The sequence below is a fragment of the Pleurodeles waltl genome, chromosome 5 (assembly GCF_031143425.1).
Source record: "Pleurodeles waltl isolate 20211129_DDA chromosome 5, aPleWal1.hap1.20221129, whole genome shotgun sequence".
NCBI classification, from domain to species: domain Eukaryota; kingdom Metazoa; phylum Chordata; class Amphibia; order Caudata; family Salamandridae; genus Pleurodeles; species Pleurodeles waltl.
This window is the reverse complement of record NC_090444.1, coordinates 404548279-404563827: the sequence shown is the minus strand read 5'-3', so window position 1 is coordinate 404563827 and position 15549 is coordinate 404548279. Positions and strand designations below refer to the sequence as shown.

General features: G+C 49.0%; 1 protein-coding gene across 1 annotated transcript in view; it reads right to left on the bottom strand.

Moving 5' to 3' along the window:
- The window catches only part of LRRN4 (leucine rich repeat neuronal 4), a 200948-nt gene that overhangs the window by 58965 nt on the left and 126434 nt on the right, over window positions 1-15549 (bottom strand). The window lies entirely within an intron of this gene.

Below are 15549 nucleotides of genomic sequence, written 5' to 3'. Positions count from 1 at the left end.
CTATGTTCCTCCAAGTCTCCCGATAAAAATGATACCTCACTTGGGTGGGTAGGCCTAGCCCCCGCGACAGGAAATGCCCCAAAACCCAACGTGGACACATCCCATTTTTTGACAGAAAACAGAGCTGTTTTTTTCGAAGTGCCTACCTGTAGATTTTGACCTCTAGCTCAGCCGGCACATAAGGAAACCTACCAAACCTGTGCATTTTTGAAAACTAGAGACCTAGGGGAATCCAAGATGGGGTGACTTGTGGGGCTCTGACCAGGTTCTGTTACCCAGAATCCTTTGCAAACCTCAAAACGTGGCTAAAAAAACACGTTTTCCTCACATTTCAGTGACAGAAAGTTCTAAATCTGAGAGGAGCCACAAATTTCCTTCCACCCAGCGTTCCCCCAAGACTCCCAATAAAAATGATACCTCACTTGTGTGGGTAGGCTTAGCGCCCGCGTCAGGAAAGGCCCCAAAACACAACGTGGACACATCCCATTTTTTGACAGAAAACAGAGCTGTTTTTTTCAAGTGCCTACCTGTAGATTTTGGCCTCTAGCTCAGCCGGCACATAAGGAAACCCACCAAACCTGTGCATTTTTGAAAACTAGAAACCGAGGGGAATCCAAGATGGGGTGACTTGTGGGGCTCTGACTAGATTCTGTTACCCAGAATCCTTTGCAAACCTCAAAACGTGGCTAAAAAAACACGTTTTCCTCACATTTCAGTGGATTAAAAAATAACCCTGGGAAACCTAGGTCTTTAAAAAACCTTTGAAGTTACTAATCCAAGGGATCGCCAGGGTACTATCCTGGGATAAGGATTTCCATCTCATGTTTTGAGAGGTGAGCTCCTGCATTACCCCAGATTCTAATCCAGAGGTTCAGGGGTTCCAGCTTGATCTTATCCTGCATGGGAGACAGATCCTCATCTGAGTGACACATAAATGGGGGGGTAGATTGGGAGACTACCAAAATTCTTTGAAAAACAAATATTCTTAACCTTCTGTAGTGGACCAGCATCCTCATACCCCCCAAACACCTGCTCTGTATGATGCTACAGCAATACACTTACTTTTAGAAATATTAATAATTTCTTGCACCGGTTTATGCCCTAACCTTCACCCAAAGGTGAAAACTGCCTCAACAACTCTTTGGCATTGAGTTACCCTATTAGTGTAAAGACTATGCCAGTTTAAATTTCAGTCCAAGGGAATGCCAAGATAATTGAAGGTGATAACCATGCAGATCTCTTACCCTCCCAGATGGAATGCTCTGGTATTAACTTTTTGTGGTCCAATACTAATGGCAAAAGATTTGCTGAGATTTGTTTTGAGGTCTAGACCCCCCTCCCCCCAGTAAAACTATGAAAAGCATCTAAAAGGAGTTGTAATCCATTTGGGGTTCTTGATATTAAGACTGCATCAGCTGAATATAATAAAACTGGTAGGGGACTAGACGTCACTTTGAGCACCTCTTTCCTTGCTTTACTTAGACAAGACTCTAGGTCATTAATTTATATAAGGATCAATAAAGGGGCCATCATACAACCTTGTCCATCCACGTAGAAGATTTAATTGCAGGGGAGAGTTTGCCTTCAGTACCATAACTGACCCTAACCAGACAGCCCCAGTGCATCCTCTGTAGCAACTCAATTATGGCCTGGTCAATTCCCTTCCTTGTCATAATATCACAATGCTTGGCTATATTCACCATGTCAAAGGCAGATGAGAGGTCCATAAACGCTAAGTGCATGGAACCTCTCCTCACCTTGACATATTTACCTATAATCAACTGTAAATTCAGGCATTATTCTACAGTGACAAAAAATATTAGGCGCACTGTTCCAAGTTAGACGACACACAAAACACCTCTCACAGGCATGCAATAGTACTGAAGCAGGTGCCCTCATGTATCATCACTGGGCTATGCTCCATGTCAGACTGGTGCTGCAATGTCAGACGGGCCCTACAGAGGGCCACCTAGCCTTATAAATCATATGAATCTCAGTACAAAGATTCTGAGGTTACTGAGAAACAACCGGAGAGATACAAATTAAAATTGGCTCGGGCACCTCCTCCATGTAGAAAAATGTTTAATACATCCCCCGCCAGGTCGCCCTATAGTTTCAGGCATAGGATCAGTGCTGAAACCTTTGTCCGCTTTTTGTGATCATTTCCTTCAACCTATCGTTATAGAATCTTCCACCTTTTTGAAGGACACTAAGGATGTCCTGAACCTGGTACAGTCTATCAAGGATACAGACACAGTACAGGCTTTGATTACCCTTGATGGTGAATCATTCTATACGAACATCCCACAGGAAGCAACACTTAGAGTAATTGAGACTGTGCTAATGAACAAACCATCAAGTACACCTACTCCTGTTCATTTTGTTATGCAATGTGCCTCACTGGCTTTAACTGAATTTTTTTTTAAATTCGAAGATCAGCTATATCATCAGATTCAAGGGACATCAATGGGGAGCACCTCTGCACCGAGTCTGGCTTATTTGTATGTGTACCATTTTGAACAATGTTTCATTCTTAACAATACTAACCCCTTTTCTGATAACATTAAATTATGGCAATGATCCATTGACAACATTCTTGTCATCTGGCAGGGAGAGATGCAGCAAGTTGATTTTTTCACTAGTTGGATCAACACTCTTGATCCTTTTTTAAAGTTTACCTCAATAGTAACCACAACCAGTATCACCTTTCAGGACCTTACTATTACTGTTAATAAAGGTAAACTCTATACCTGTACTCATCACAAAACGACCGATCGCAATAGTCTTTTACTATATGACAGTAATCATCCGAAAGCCCTAAAAGACAACTTACCATATGGGCAATTCTTGCTATTACGTTGGAATTGCAGTGATGTTTCCTCCTTTGAAATTCAAGCGAATGACTTAGTTTGGAAACTCCATGCAAGACATTATCCACCAAAGATCATCAACTCAGCTAGTAAACGAGCTTGGAACAATAATAGGGATGCCTTACTGACTTGTACACCTAAGGAAGCCACACCTCGATTTACTTGTGTTACCACCTTCACCCCAGTATCAAACACTCATAAGAAACTTATTAACAAACGTTGGTCGATTCTCCAAAGTGGGGGTGTGACCATCCCTAAGCCTCTATTTGCTTTTAAAAGATCTTCCAATATCAAAGACATAGTTGTTTACACCAGACCATTGAAGTCTATTTCTGAATCTGACCTAAAAACACTTTGGGGTCTTCCTTATGTGATTGGCCATTTTCCATGTGGCAATTGCAATGTATGTCCTCTCACTAAACGTATGACCACCATTTCTCTTGAACCAATTGGCCTTTGGTGTTTATCAAGCCATACCAACTGCAACTCCCGTAATTGTATCTACATGATCTGTTGTTCTTGTGACTTACGGTACATAGGCATGGCATCAAGAACGGTGAAAATAAGGATTAACGAGCATCGGAGCAACATTAGATGTGGGTGATTGACAACAAAATTGAGTATTCATTACCATGAGGTTCAACATATCCCTGATGACATGTGGTGGATTGTACTAGAAATTTTGAAGTCCCCGAACAGGTCTCTATTAGAAGCTGAACAACGCTGGGTGTTCAAGTTGGGCACTCATATCCACCGACTGAATGATGACATTCCATGGATGAGTGTGGCAGCCTGCATGAGATAAGTTGTTATCACATTTTCATCCACATTGGGGAGTGTGAGGTATTTATCCTCATACGGTGGCATTACTATTTATTTTTGTGAATCCAAGTTTCTTATGATTTCTTTATCTGTACTAGATAATGGGCACTTGAGTGAATATTTTTCATTTTGAGTAGGTTCGGTCTTCCTTTCATTTTTTCTTCACCACTTTGGATCTTTATTGGATATTTATTGTCATTGTAATCCTATATTTTTGGGATTTTGGATTTATTTATACTCGTGGTGATTCTACCACAGTTCTTTTTTCATTTATTCTTAATTTATTTTTTGTTATTCTTTGGTGGACAAATCTTGGCTAAATGTGAATATTGGACTAGGAATTATTGAACTATTGCTGTGTTTATCTTTTAGCAATCGTCCGACTTCCGGTTAACACCGGTACTTTCTATCTGTGTTTCACGATGGAAGACGGGCACACAGTTCTGTGTCCGTCTTCTCTTTTTGACAAAGGATGGAGGTGGGCGTGACCGGGAAGTCCCGGTCAGCCCTTTTCCGATTGGCTCCCTGCCTCGCATCCTTCACCTCTTATTTTTCTGGGTCCGCGTGCATTTCCTACAGTTTGGGAACGCGCCCCAGATTATCGCTTGTCACAGCGCTATTGTGAGTAAGCTGTCATCTTTTCACAGTTTGTCTCTGACTCGTATATCTTCCCTTATTTACGGGAAGATTTACCAAACTACGAGTTTGTTTACAACAGTGATGGCGTCCTTGTAAGTTTCAGGCCATCTACCTAGTTTGTTTTGTTTTGTTTTTTGTTTTCATGAGACACAGTCACTCGATTTTCGAGCTTCCCCACAATTTATATAGCCTGGGTGTTTCACAGAGCTCTACAGATTGGATTATGTTTCATGGAGTGTAACTGCATTTTGCGCCATCCGCTTTCTCTTTGCAGTGTAGACCAATAAAAGACAAATAGTATAGATATCTATATAGTTCTTACTACATGATAATGAACACTCGCCCATTTGTCAATGTATAAGTACAATGCTATGGCTTACTTTAATAGTTTTAAAAATATATATATATTTGGATACGTATTTGCTTTAATACATCATTATAGATTCTTCAAATGATTCTTGACATATGTCTTCCTTGGGAGCTCCTCTTTTGAGTATGGCCGGTAAGCATTTTTCTATTGTGCCATTAACACGGAGCACAGTTTTGCTTTAGTATTGCACTTCCAGCCACGTGCATGTCACCACAGATTGTATGTTGTGTTTGCATATTATCCAGTAATTATTTGGCACACATGTCTTTTTTGTCTCCACAGGTCCCTGTAGTTTTGTGCTAGTATCCACAGAACTTTAGTGAGTAAAGTTTTACTCCTTTGTACATACTCATCATTGAATGAATAGTCTATTTATACACCTGATGGTCTGGAGAAAGTTTATGTTTGAGTCCTGAAGAAGCACCAGTGGATCCTTGTGGACGACTTTAGGCGCGAAACATGTTGACTTTTGTGGTTCAAATCATTGTGCTTTTTACCTGTTATTATGTAAAGTGTGGGACCATTGTTTTCCCTTTCACTCTACCTGTGTTTTTTACCCTTGACCGGGCCCTTGCTCATCTATTAAAAAAAATTCTACAGGGAGGAGGTGCCCAAGCCAATTTTAATTTGTATATCTTCAGTTGTTTCTCAGTAACCTCAGACTCTTTGTACTGAGATTTGTACGATTTATGAGGGTAGGTGGCCCTCTGTGGGGGCCCGTCGAAAATTGTAGCGCCAGTCTGACATGGAGCATAGCCCAATGATGATACATGAGGGGCCCTGCTATAAAACCACTGCATGCCTGTGAGAGGTGTTTTTTGTGTCCTCTAACTTGAAACAGTGCACCTAATATTTTTTGTCCTATTGAGTTTTGGGAGAACGTGCACTGGACCAGCTAATCTCCCTGTCCCCCTCTTTTTGATGATTTTCTACAGTGCTTAACCCGAGTCAAAACCCTTATTGTACTCTTGCCAAAGACTGTGGTCCTCATTACGACCCTGGTGGTTGGTGATAAAGTGGCGGTAATGCCGCCAACAGGCCGGCAGTAACTACTGCCAAATTATGAACATGACGGGAAGATCTACGATAGACAGCTAATGTACCATTCTGACCGCCAGGGCAGAAACAACAGCCACCATGGCGATAGCCGCCTACAGCCAGGCGGAAGTCAATGTTACGCACACCATATTATGACATGCAAACCGCCACCTTTTTCGGGGCAGTACCAATGCCAACCAAAGCCTGGCAGAAACTGAGCTTAGAAGGGAAAGGACTCACCATTGGAGACACAAGGAAGAACCATGCCACCATGGAACCTGAACCGCATGTCTTCCCGATGATCTTCTGTGTTCTGCTCCACCACGAACACTAACCCCGGCAAAGACGACGACAGTGAGTACAGCCGCCTAACACAGGTGGGAAGAAAAAGAGAGTGACACACACACGCACAACACCCCCCCTACACACACACACCATACACACACCCAGATGCATTATAAAAACAATTTTACACCATCACTCGGCTGAATAATGAAAGGACAAAATGATTTCGCAAAAGTGAATGTAATGAGATCAACACAGAATGAAAAATAAGTTTGGCAAGATAATAGATATATACATATGTACAGAAAAAGGGACACAGCCCAGTCCAAAATTTGCGTAGGCAACATGGCCACAGGCCAAAGTCCAATGCCACACATGTCACCTGCTTCAACATGGAGAGAACACTGCAGGGGCATCAGTTGGTAAATAGGCAGGCACCTCAGGGGGACGGAGGACGGAGGCGCACCTCAGCCGGGAGATGTAACAAGACCACTGGTTCTGGAAGGCCACAGTCTCTCAGGTGGGTGTTATACCCACTGACTCTGGAGGGGGCAACATGCACTGTGCTTGATCCTCAGGGGAGATGGGCCACAGTCTCTCAGCTGGGTGTGATACCCACTGGTTCTAGAGGGAACAACCTGCCCTGTGCTTGATCTTGGGGAGTGCAAGGCCACAGTCTCTCAGCTGGATGTCATACCCACTGGTTCTGGAGGGAGCAACATGCCCTGTGCTTGATCCTGGGGAGTGATGGGCCACAATCTCTCAGGTGGGTGTCATACCAACTGGTTCTGGAGGGGCAACCTGCCCTGTGCTTGATTATGGGGAGTGATGGGCCATAGTCTCTCAGCTGGATGCAATACCCACTGGTTCTGGAGGGGGCAACCTGCCCTCTGCTTGATCTTGAGGAGTGATGGGCCACAGTCTGTCAGGTGGGTGTCATACCCACTGGTTCTGGAGGGGGCTACATGTCTTGTGCTTGATCCTGGGGAGTGATGGGCCACAGTCTCTCAGGTGGGTGTCATACCCACTGGTTCTGGAGGGGGCAACCTGCCCTGTGCTTGATCCTGGGGTGTGCAAAGCCACAGTCTCTCAGCTGGGTGTCATACACACTGGCTTTGGAGGGGACAGGCTGCACAGCAGCCCATGGAGGCAGGATTACATACCGTCCACCGGCGGTGGCGGCTGCACATTGGTGGTGCTGTTGGTGGGGGGGAGGCTCCTGCCCATCCCCTGCAACTTCAGACAGCTGCACAGTGGTGGTGCTGCAGGTGGGGGCTGGATCCTGCACATCCCCTGCAACCTCGAACGGCTGCACAGTGGTGGTGCTGCTGGTGGGGGGAGGCTCCTTTGTCTTCCTGGCTGCTGGGGCAGGCTCCTTTCCCTTCTTGCCTGATGGGGCAGGCTCCTTGGTCTTTCTGCCTGCTGGTGCTGGCTCCTTTCTCTTTAGGCTGCTTGGTGCCAGCTGCTCGTGCAGGCTCCTTTCCCTATAGGCTGCCTGGTGCAGGCTCCTTCACCTTCAGGACATGTGGCCTGGATCCCTTTCCACCACAAGTGGGTGTGGTGACGACTGGGCCCGTGGACTGTGTGGCTGAGGTGCTTGGCTGGGTTCTTCCTGCCCTGCCTATACGTGCAGGATGGGGGGGGGGTAGGGAAGAGGTCAATGGTGGATAAGAACAATTTTTTAGGGACATTGGGGTGGGAAGAGGGAGTCGGATTGGGAGTGGAGGATGAGGGAGTGGACGTAGGAGGTGTCTGTCTGCTGCTTTTGGGTGCAGGTGGATGGGCTGTATGCTGTTGAGAGGTGGATGGCTATTGGGTGTCTGAGTGCTTGAATTTGTGTATTTTAGGAGGGGGAGACAGACACAGTGGGAGAGGACACAGGGGACGTGTGCATGGCTGTTGTGGAGGTGTCGGCCAGTGAGGTGTGTATTCTGCTTGGTGTAGTGATGCTGGTAGTGGATGATGATGTAGTGCATGCAGGTGTGAGTGTGGACGGAACTGGGTGGGAAGTGGTGGAGGAGGAGGAGGGGGAGACAGTGGAAATAGTGGATGTTGGTGTGTCTGCACCTGGATGGTGTTTGTCTGAGTGCATGTGGGATGAAGTATGGTGCCTGTGCCACTCTTGGGTGTTGTCTTGTGTGCATGCTCGTCTGCCTGTGTGCTTGGGATAAGTTAGGCATGAGGAGAATGGGACTGGGAAGTGGAAGTTGGAGGAGGGGCGGTAGAAACAGGGACAATGGTTGCCATCAGAGAAGAGGCCAGAGCATGAATCGATCTCTGTTGGGCCACCAATCCAGTATGAATGCCCTCCAGGAATGCATTAGATTGTTGAATCTGGGCTGCCAGCCCCTGGATGGCATTCACAATGGTTGACTACCCAACAGAGATGGATATCAGGTGGTCAATAGCCTCCTCACTCAGGGCAGCAGAGCTCACTGGGGCAGAGCCTGATGTGCCTGGGGCGAAGGAGATGCCCACCCTCCTGGGTGAGCGGGCACGGGCAACTCAACGAAGGGCTGCTGGAAGGGTGGTGCTGGTACAGGGCTGGCGGCTGTACATGTCGCTGGGGTGGTTACAGAAGTGTCGACCACCACCAGGGAGCTTCCATCAGAGGAGGTATCTGTGTCAGAACTGTCCTCTACAATCTCCGCCATGGTGCTCCCCTCGCCTCCTGTCCCACTGGTGCCCTCACTGTCGGTGGACTCTGCCTCCTGGGTCCTGTGGGATGCAGCTCCCTCCATTGCCGGTGCCTCTGTTCCTCCGCCAGATGATGCTAATGCACATAAGGACAGAATGACCAAACAAAAACAGTGGAGAGAAACAAAGGATATACTTGCTTAATGGCTGCACCAACATCACTGTTGGGGTACACAGCACCCTCACACACAGGGAAGAGGCCTACACAATATGGCATTGCACTACCAGAGAAATAGTTAGCGTCCAAGGCATGGGGAGGGGCACACACCGCCAAATGCAGCTCACCTGGGACCCACGCAGCCTTGACCAGTAGTGGATGCCTACGAGCTAGGTTGCAAGATTTTCCCTTCTGAATCCTAGCCACCAGGAGACCTACGCTACAATGTCAGGTCTGACCAGGCCACTAACACACCTCCCACCCGGATACCACCCTATCATGCGTAAGTTGTAATGATGGGCACTGTACTCACCCACTTGTGGCTGCTGTGATGCCCTCAAGCGCCCATCCAGCTCAGGATAGGCCACCACCAGTATGCGGGCCATCAGGGGGGCCAGGGTTCGATGGCTGCCCCTTCCTCAGTGGGAGGCCATCCCCAGCTGGGTCTCTGCCGTCTTCCATTCCCAGCATCTCAGTTCCTCCCACCGTTTGCGACAGTGGATGCTCTGCCTGCCATAGACCCCCAGGGTCCGTACCTCCTTGGTGATGGCACGCCATATACCCTTCTTTTGATGGGCGCTGCGGAAGCAATACACACAGGAAAATAGATTTAGGCAAACAGTCCTGCCTCTTAAACATATGGCCCACCATACCTGTTTCCATCACCATTTACGCACACATGGCCCAGTACACATCTGGATGCCACCCAGAGGACATCCACCCACCCCCTTACACGAGGCCTTCACACACACAACTCCATGCATTCATGCCACATGCATCGTGCCCACAGTGTACTGGGGTAGGACCCCATCCACCAGTCTCTCCAACTCCTCCCCCTAGTCACACGGGCCAAGGTAGGTTCCAGACACAGGTCACAGCACCACATGCAGTGTAGGTCCTCTCCTCTGGAAGGTCAGGTAGCAAGTGAGGAATCGGATAGAAAATGGCAGTCACGTCTGCGGCGGTGCATACCGTCACTGCCGGCATAGATCACCATTGGCCACTGTAGTCCATAAGGCTCAATTATAACCAACGAGGAGTTGCACGGCGGTTCCCGACTGCCTTCCCCAATGGTGCACAACATCAGCGGAATTACCTCACTTCCACCTGTCGCTCCACACAGGACAGGCGGACGCCATTTCAGGGGGGGCAGGCCCTGGAATAATGCTGCATCACAAGAGGTATTAGGAAATACTGGACAAATCACAATGACCCATTACAAGTTTACAGGATGCAAAGTTCTGTGGAAGCTCCATTGTTCAGTTTGTGACTGGCTCCTCACTCTTGTGTCCCTTAGATTCCTACCCCTGCAGATGAATAGAAGATGGAGACATACCCCCGTGTACAGACCCCTGGTGGACTTGGCAACACTGGAGGATAGGCACATTATCCTCATCTATAGACTGGACAAGGCCACAATCACAGAGCTGTGTGCCCAATTGGAGCCTGACCTGATGTCTGCTATCCGTCACCCCACTGGGATCCCCCCGCTTGTGCAAGTGCTATCAGTGCTCCATTTCCTGGCAACTGGTTCTTTCCAAGTGACAGTGGGCTTGGCAACAGGAATGTCACAGCCAATGTTCTCAAGAGTGTTGTCTGCTCTGATTAAACACATGTGCAGCTACATTGTTTTCCCCCAGGTTGAAAATTTGGCCAAAGTGAAGGCCGAGTTCTATGCAATTGGACATATCCCCAACATAATTGGGGCAATTGATGAAACACATATTGCATTTGTCCCCCCCCCCGCAAGAATGAACAGGTGTTCAGGTATCAGAAGAGTTTCCACTCTATGAATGTACGGATGGTGTGCCTTGCGGACCATTACATCTCCCACGTCAACTTCAAGTATTCTGGGTCGGTGCATGATGCCTCTGTCCTGAGGAATGGCAGCATCCCAAATGTGATGGCCCAACTACAGAGGCACAGGGTGTGGCTAATAGGTGAGCCCTGGTTCCCACCCAGTATATGTTGGTGTATGGGTATGGTGTGGGCCATATGGGATAGTGTGCGGCTAAATGTTGTCCATCAATATTTCAGGTGACTCTGGTTACCCCAACCTATGATGGCTTCCTGACCTCTGTGAGGAATGCCAGGACAAGGGCAGAAGAACGTTATAATGAGGCACATGGGCGAACCAGAAGGATAATTGAAAGGAACTTTTGGCCTCCTGAAGGCCAAGTTCCGGTGCCTCCATTTGAAAGGTGGATCTCTGTGCTAATCACCCAAGAAGGTCTGCCAGATAGTGGTGGCATGCTGCATGTTGCATAACCTGGCCCTCAGATGCCATGTCCCATTCCTGCAGGAGGAGGAGGCTGGAGATGCCTGTGTGCCAGCAGTGGAGCCTGTGGACAGTGAGGATGAGGAGGCAGAGGATGAGGATGAGGACAACAGAACATCTGTGATCAGACAATACTTCCAATGACATTTAGGTGGGACACTGTTACTTCACATTTCAATGACATTTGTTTGAATTTCTGAGGCAATGGCATACTGATATTTCCCACTTATATGCCCACTTACTGTTCCCTCTGGCAATTCATTTTGCAGATGTTGGTGACCTCACATATACTCCTGGTGTGATCACTGCAGCCAGCTTCAGGTCATTAATCTATGCTCATTCTCTGTACATTTGATTTGCAATGTTTGTACCTGTTTAAATGAATACATATTTGATATACATGACATACTCCAAACTTCTATTTTTTCCAAGGGTTTTCATTGAAGTGCTAAAATATTGAGGGGCAAGTGCAATGGGATAGGGTGATGATGGAGGAAAGTCCAGGGTATTGTTCCAGTCTGTTTGTAGCACATGTGCATTCCCCAAGGGGACATAGCAAGGGGAGCAATGGCAGTTCAAGGCTGGACAGGGTGACAGGGTGGGACACAAGTGTGACAATCAGGAGAGTCTCATTACCTGGCAGGGGTCTTGGAAAGGGTCTCTGGCTTCTGTCTGGATCGCAGGGAACATTTGCGGGGTGGTTCTTCTTCTGTAGGGGGAGGGGTGCTGGTGGCCTGTGAGTCCTGTGGCGGGGCCTCCTGTCCACTAGCGGCAGCAGAAGTGGAAAGCTGTTCAGAGGTCTGGCTAGTGGCAGGGGCCCGCTGTTGTGTGACTGCCTCCCTCATAATATTGGCCATGTCTGCCATCACCCCTGCTATGGAGATCAAATCAAATCAAATCATTAACATTTATATAGTGCGCTACTCACCCGTGCGGGTCTCAAGGCGCTAGGGGAAAGGGGGGGGGATTACTGCTGCTCGAAAAGCCAGGTTTTTAGGAGTCTCCGGAATGCGGAGTGGTCCTGGGTGATCCTGAGGCTGGTGGGGAGGGAGTTCCAGGTCTTGGCTGCCAGGAAGGAGAAAGACCTCCCACCCGCCGTGGAGCGGCGGATGCGAGGGATGGCAGCGAGCGCGAGGCCAGAGGAACGGAGGAGGCGGTGGGGACGTAGAAGCTGAGGCGTCGGTTGAGGTATTCCGGTCCCTTGTTGTGGAGGGCTTTGTGTGCGTGGGTGAGAAGTCGAAAGGTGATCCTTTTGCTGACTGGGAGCCAATGCAGGTGTCTCAGGTGTGCGGAGATGTGGCTGTTGCGGGGTACGTCGAGGATGAGGCGGGCCGAGGCGTTTTGAATGCGTTGCAGGCGATTTTGGAGTTTGGCGGTGGTCCCAGCGTAGAGGGTGTTGCCGTAGTCCAGGCGGCTTGTGACGAGGGCGTGGGTCACGGTTTTTCGAGTGTCGGCGGGGATCCAGCGGAAGATCTTGCGGAGCATGCGGAGGGTGAGGAAGCAGGCGGAGGACACGGCGTTGACTTGCTTGGTCATGGTGAGAAGGGGGTCCAAGATGAAGCCGAGGTTGCGGGCGTGGTCTGTGGCTGTCGGTGCGCCATCAACGATCAGGGTGTTGTTGATGGCCTGTAAGTCCTCCCTGATCCCCTGTTACTGTCCCTCCTGCAGCCGCCTGTTCTCCTGCACATTGTCCAGGATCTGGCCCATCGTGTCCTGGGAATGTTGTAGGCTCCCAGGATCTCTGCAAGTGCCTCCTGGAGAGTCGGTTCCCTGGGCCTGTCCTACCCCTGGCGCACAGCACTCCTCCCAGTTTCCCTGTTGGCCTGTGCTTCTGTCTCCTGAACCATGTGCCCACTGCCACTGACCACAGGTCCCTGATTGTCTTGGGTATGAGGTGTAGCCTGGGGTCCCTGTAGAGGTGGACACACTGCTGATTGACATGTCCTGGGTACAGAGGTGTGGGTACCCTGGGTGGGTGCGGTGGTGGTTTCCTGATGGGGGAGCCTCTGTGGTGGTGTGTGGCTGTGGGATGGAGTGGAGTGATGGGAGTGAGGGTGGGGGTATGTGATGGCATGCAGGTAGGGGGGTAGTAGTAGTATAGAGTTGACTTACCAGAGCCCAGTCCTCCTCCTAATCCAGCCAGGCCCTCAGGATGCAGTCTTGCCAAGACTTGCTCCTCCCATGCTGTTAGTTGTGGGGGAGCAGGTGAGGGTCCATCGCCAGTCCTCTGTACAGCGAGCTGGTGTCTTGCTACAATGGAACATACCTTCCCTCGTAGGTTGTTCCACCTCTTCCTGATGTCATCCCTAGTTCTTGGGTGCTGTCCCACAGTATTGACCCTGTCCACGATTCTCTGCCATAGCTCCAACTTCCTAGCTAATGATATTGGCTGCACCTGTGCTCCAAATAACTGACTCTACCTCGATAATTTCCTTCACCATGACCCTTAGCTCCTCCTCTGTGAAACGGGGGTGTCTTTGTGGAGCCATGGGTGTTGTGTGAGGTGTGTAGGTGAGGGTGTATTGGGTAATGTGTTGGGGTGTGTGATGTGGGGTGCATGAGTGATGTATAGGTGTGAATAGTGTGTGGTTCTAGTTGTGTCAGTGGTCTTGATGTCCTTCTGACGGCAATGGTTTTAAATGGTAAAGGGTTGTGGGTAATGTTGGTGTGTGTTTTATAGTGGTGTGGGTCTGTGGGTGTGGTATGTATAGGGGTGTCAGGGGTGTGTTTTTTCAATTGTCCAATGTGGTGTTGTTTTGTTTATGTGTGTTCATTTTGAGCACGACAGTGTGTAAATCAAATCAAATCAAATCAAATAAATAATTTCTTAAGCGCACTACTCACCCGCTAGGGTCTGAAGGCGCTGGGAGGGGGGGGGGGGCGGTTACTACTCAAAAAGCCACGTTTTTAGGTGCTTTCTGAAGGTTAGGAGGTCCTGGGTCTTGCGTAGGTTGGTGGGGAGGGAGTTCCAGGTCTTGGCGGTGAGGTGGAAGAAGGATCTGCCGCCGGAGGTGGTGCGTTGGATGCGGGGGACTGTAGCGATGGCGAGGTCGACGGAGCGGAGCTGGCGAGTTGGTATATGGAAGTTTACTCGTTCGTTGAGGTAGGCCGCTCCAGTGTCGTGGAGGGCTTTGTGAGCGTGGACAAGGACTTTAAAAATGATCCTTTTGTTGATGGGCAACCAGTGTAGGGATCTGATGTGGGTGGATATGTGTTTGTGGCGAGGGAGGTTGAGGATAAGACGTGCGGCTGCGTTCTGGATTCACTGGAGTTTTCTTTGAAGCTTAGCTGTGGTCCCTGCATAGAGGGCATTGCCATAGTCTACTGCTAATGAGGGCGTGGGTGACTGTTCTTCTTGTTTCTAAAGGTATCCATTTGAACGTCTTGCGTAGCATGCGAAGGGTGTTGAAGCAGGAGGATGATATGGCGTTGATTTTCTGGGTCATGGAGAGGGATGAGTCCAGTATGACGCCAAGATTGCATGCTTGGGTGGTGGGTGTTGGGGGTGGTCCGAGGGTGGTGGGCCACCAGGAGTCATTCCATGCTGTCTTGTTGGGGTCGAAGATGATGATCTCTGTTTTGTTTGAGTTCAGTTTGAAGTGGCTTGTTGTCATCCGTTTGGCGATGTCGAGGAGTCCGGCGTGCAGGTTAATCTTGTCGGTGACTGGGTTCCTGGTGAGGGAGATGATGAGCTGGGTGTCGTCAGCGTATAAAATGATGCTGATGCCGTGGGGACGGAGGATGTTGGCAAGAGGAGCCAAGTAGATGTTGAAGAGGGTGGGGCTGAGGGAGGATCCTTGGGGGACCCCACAGATGATCTTGGTGGCTGTAGACCGGAAAGGAGGGAGGCAAACTCTTTGGGTTCTTTCGGAGAGGAAGGAGGTGAGCCAGTCTAGGGCCCTGTGGCGAATTCCGGTGTCAATAAGGCGTGCGCGGAGGGTTTGGTGGCATACCGTGTCAAAAGCTACAGAGAGGTCTCGCCCTTGTCCACTCTGGTCCTGATATCATCTGTGCAGGTGATGAGGGCGGTCTCATTGCTGTGGTTCTTGCGGAATCCATACTGTGAGGCGCTGAGTATGTTGTTTTCTTCTAGGAAGCGAAAGAGTCGTGTGTTAACTATCTTCTCAGTGACCTTTGCGGGGACGAGGAGAAGAGAAATGGGTCAGTAGTTTGTGAGGTCTTCCGGGTCTGCTTTGGGTGTTTTGAGAAAAGCGTTGACTTCGGCATGCTTCCAAATATCTGGGAAGGTTGCGGTGTCAAAGGAACTGCTGATGACAGCACGGAGCTGGGCAGCGATGATTTGGCTGGCTTTGTTGAAAATGTGGTGGGGTCACGGGTCTGATGGGGAGCCTGAGTGGATGGAGTTCATGGTTTTGCCAATTTCTTCGTTGTT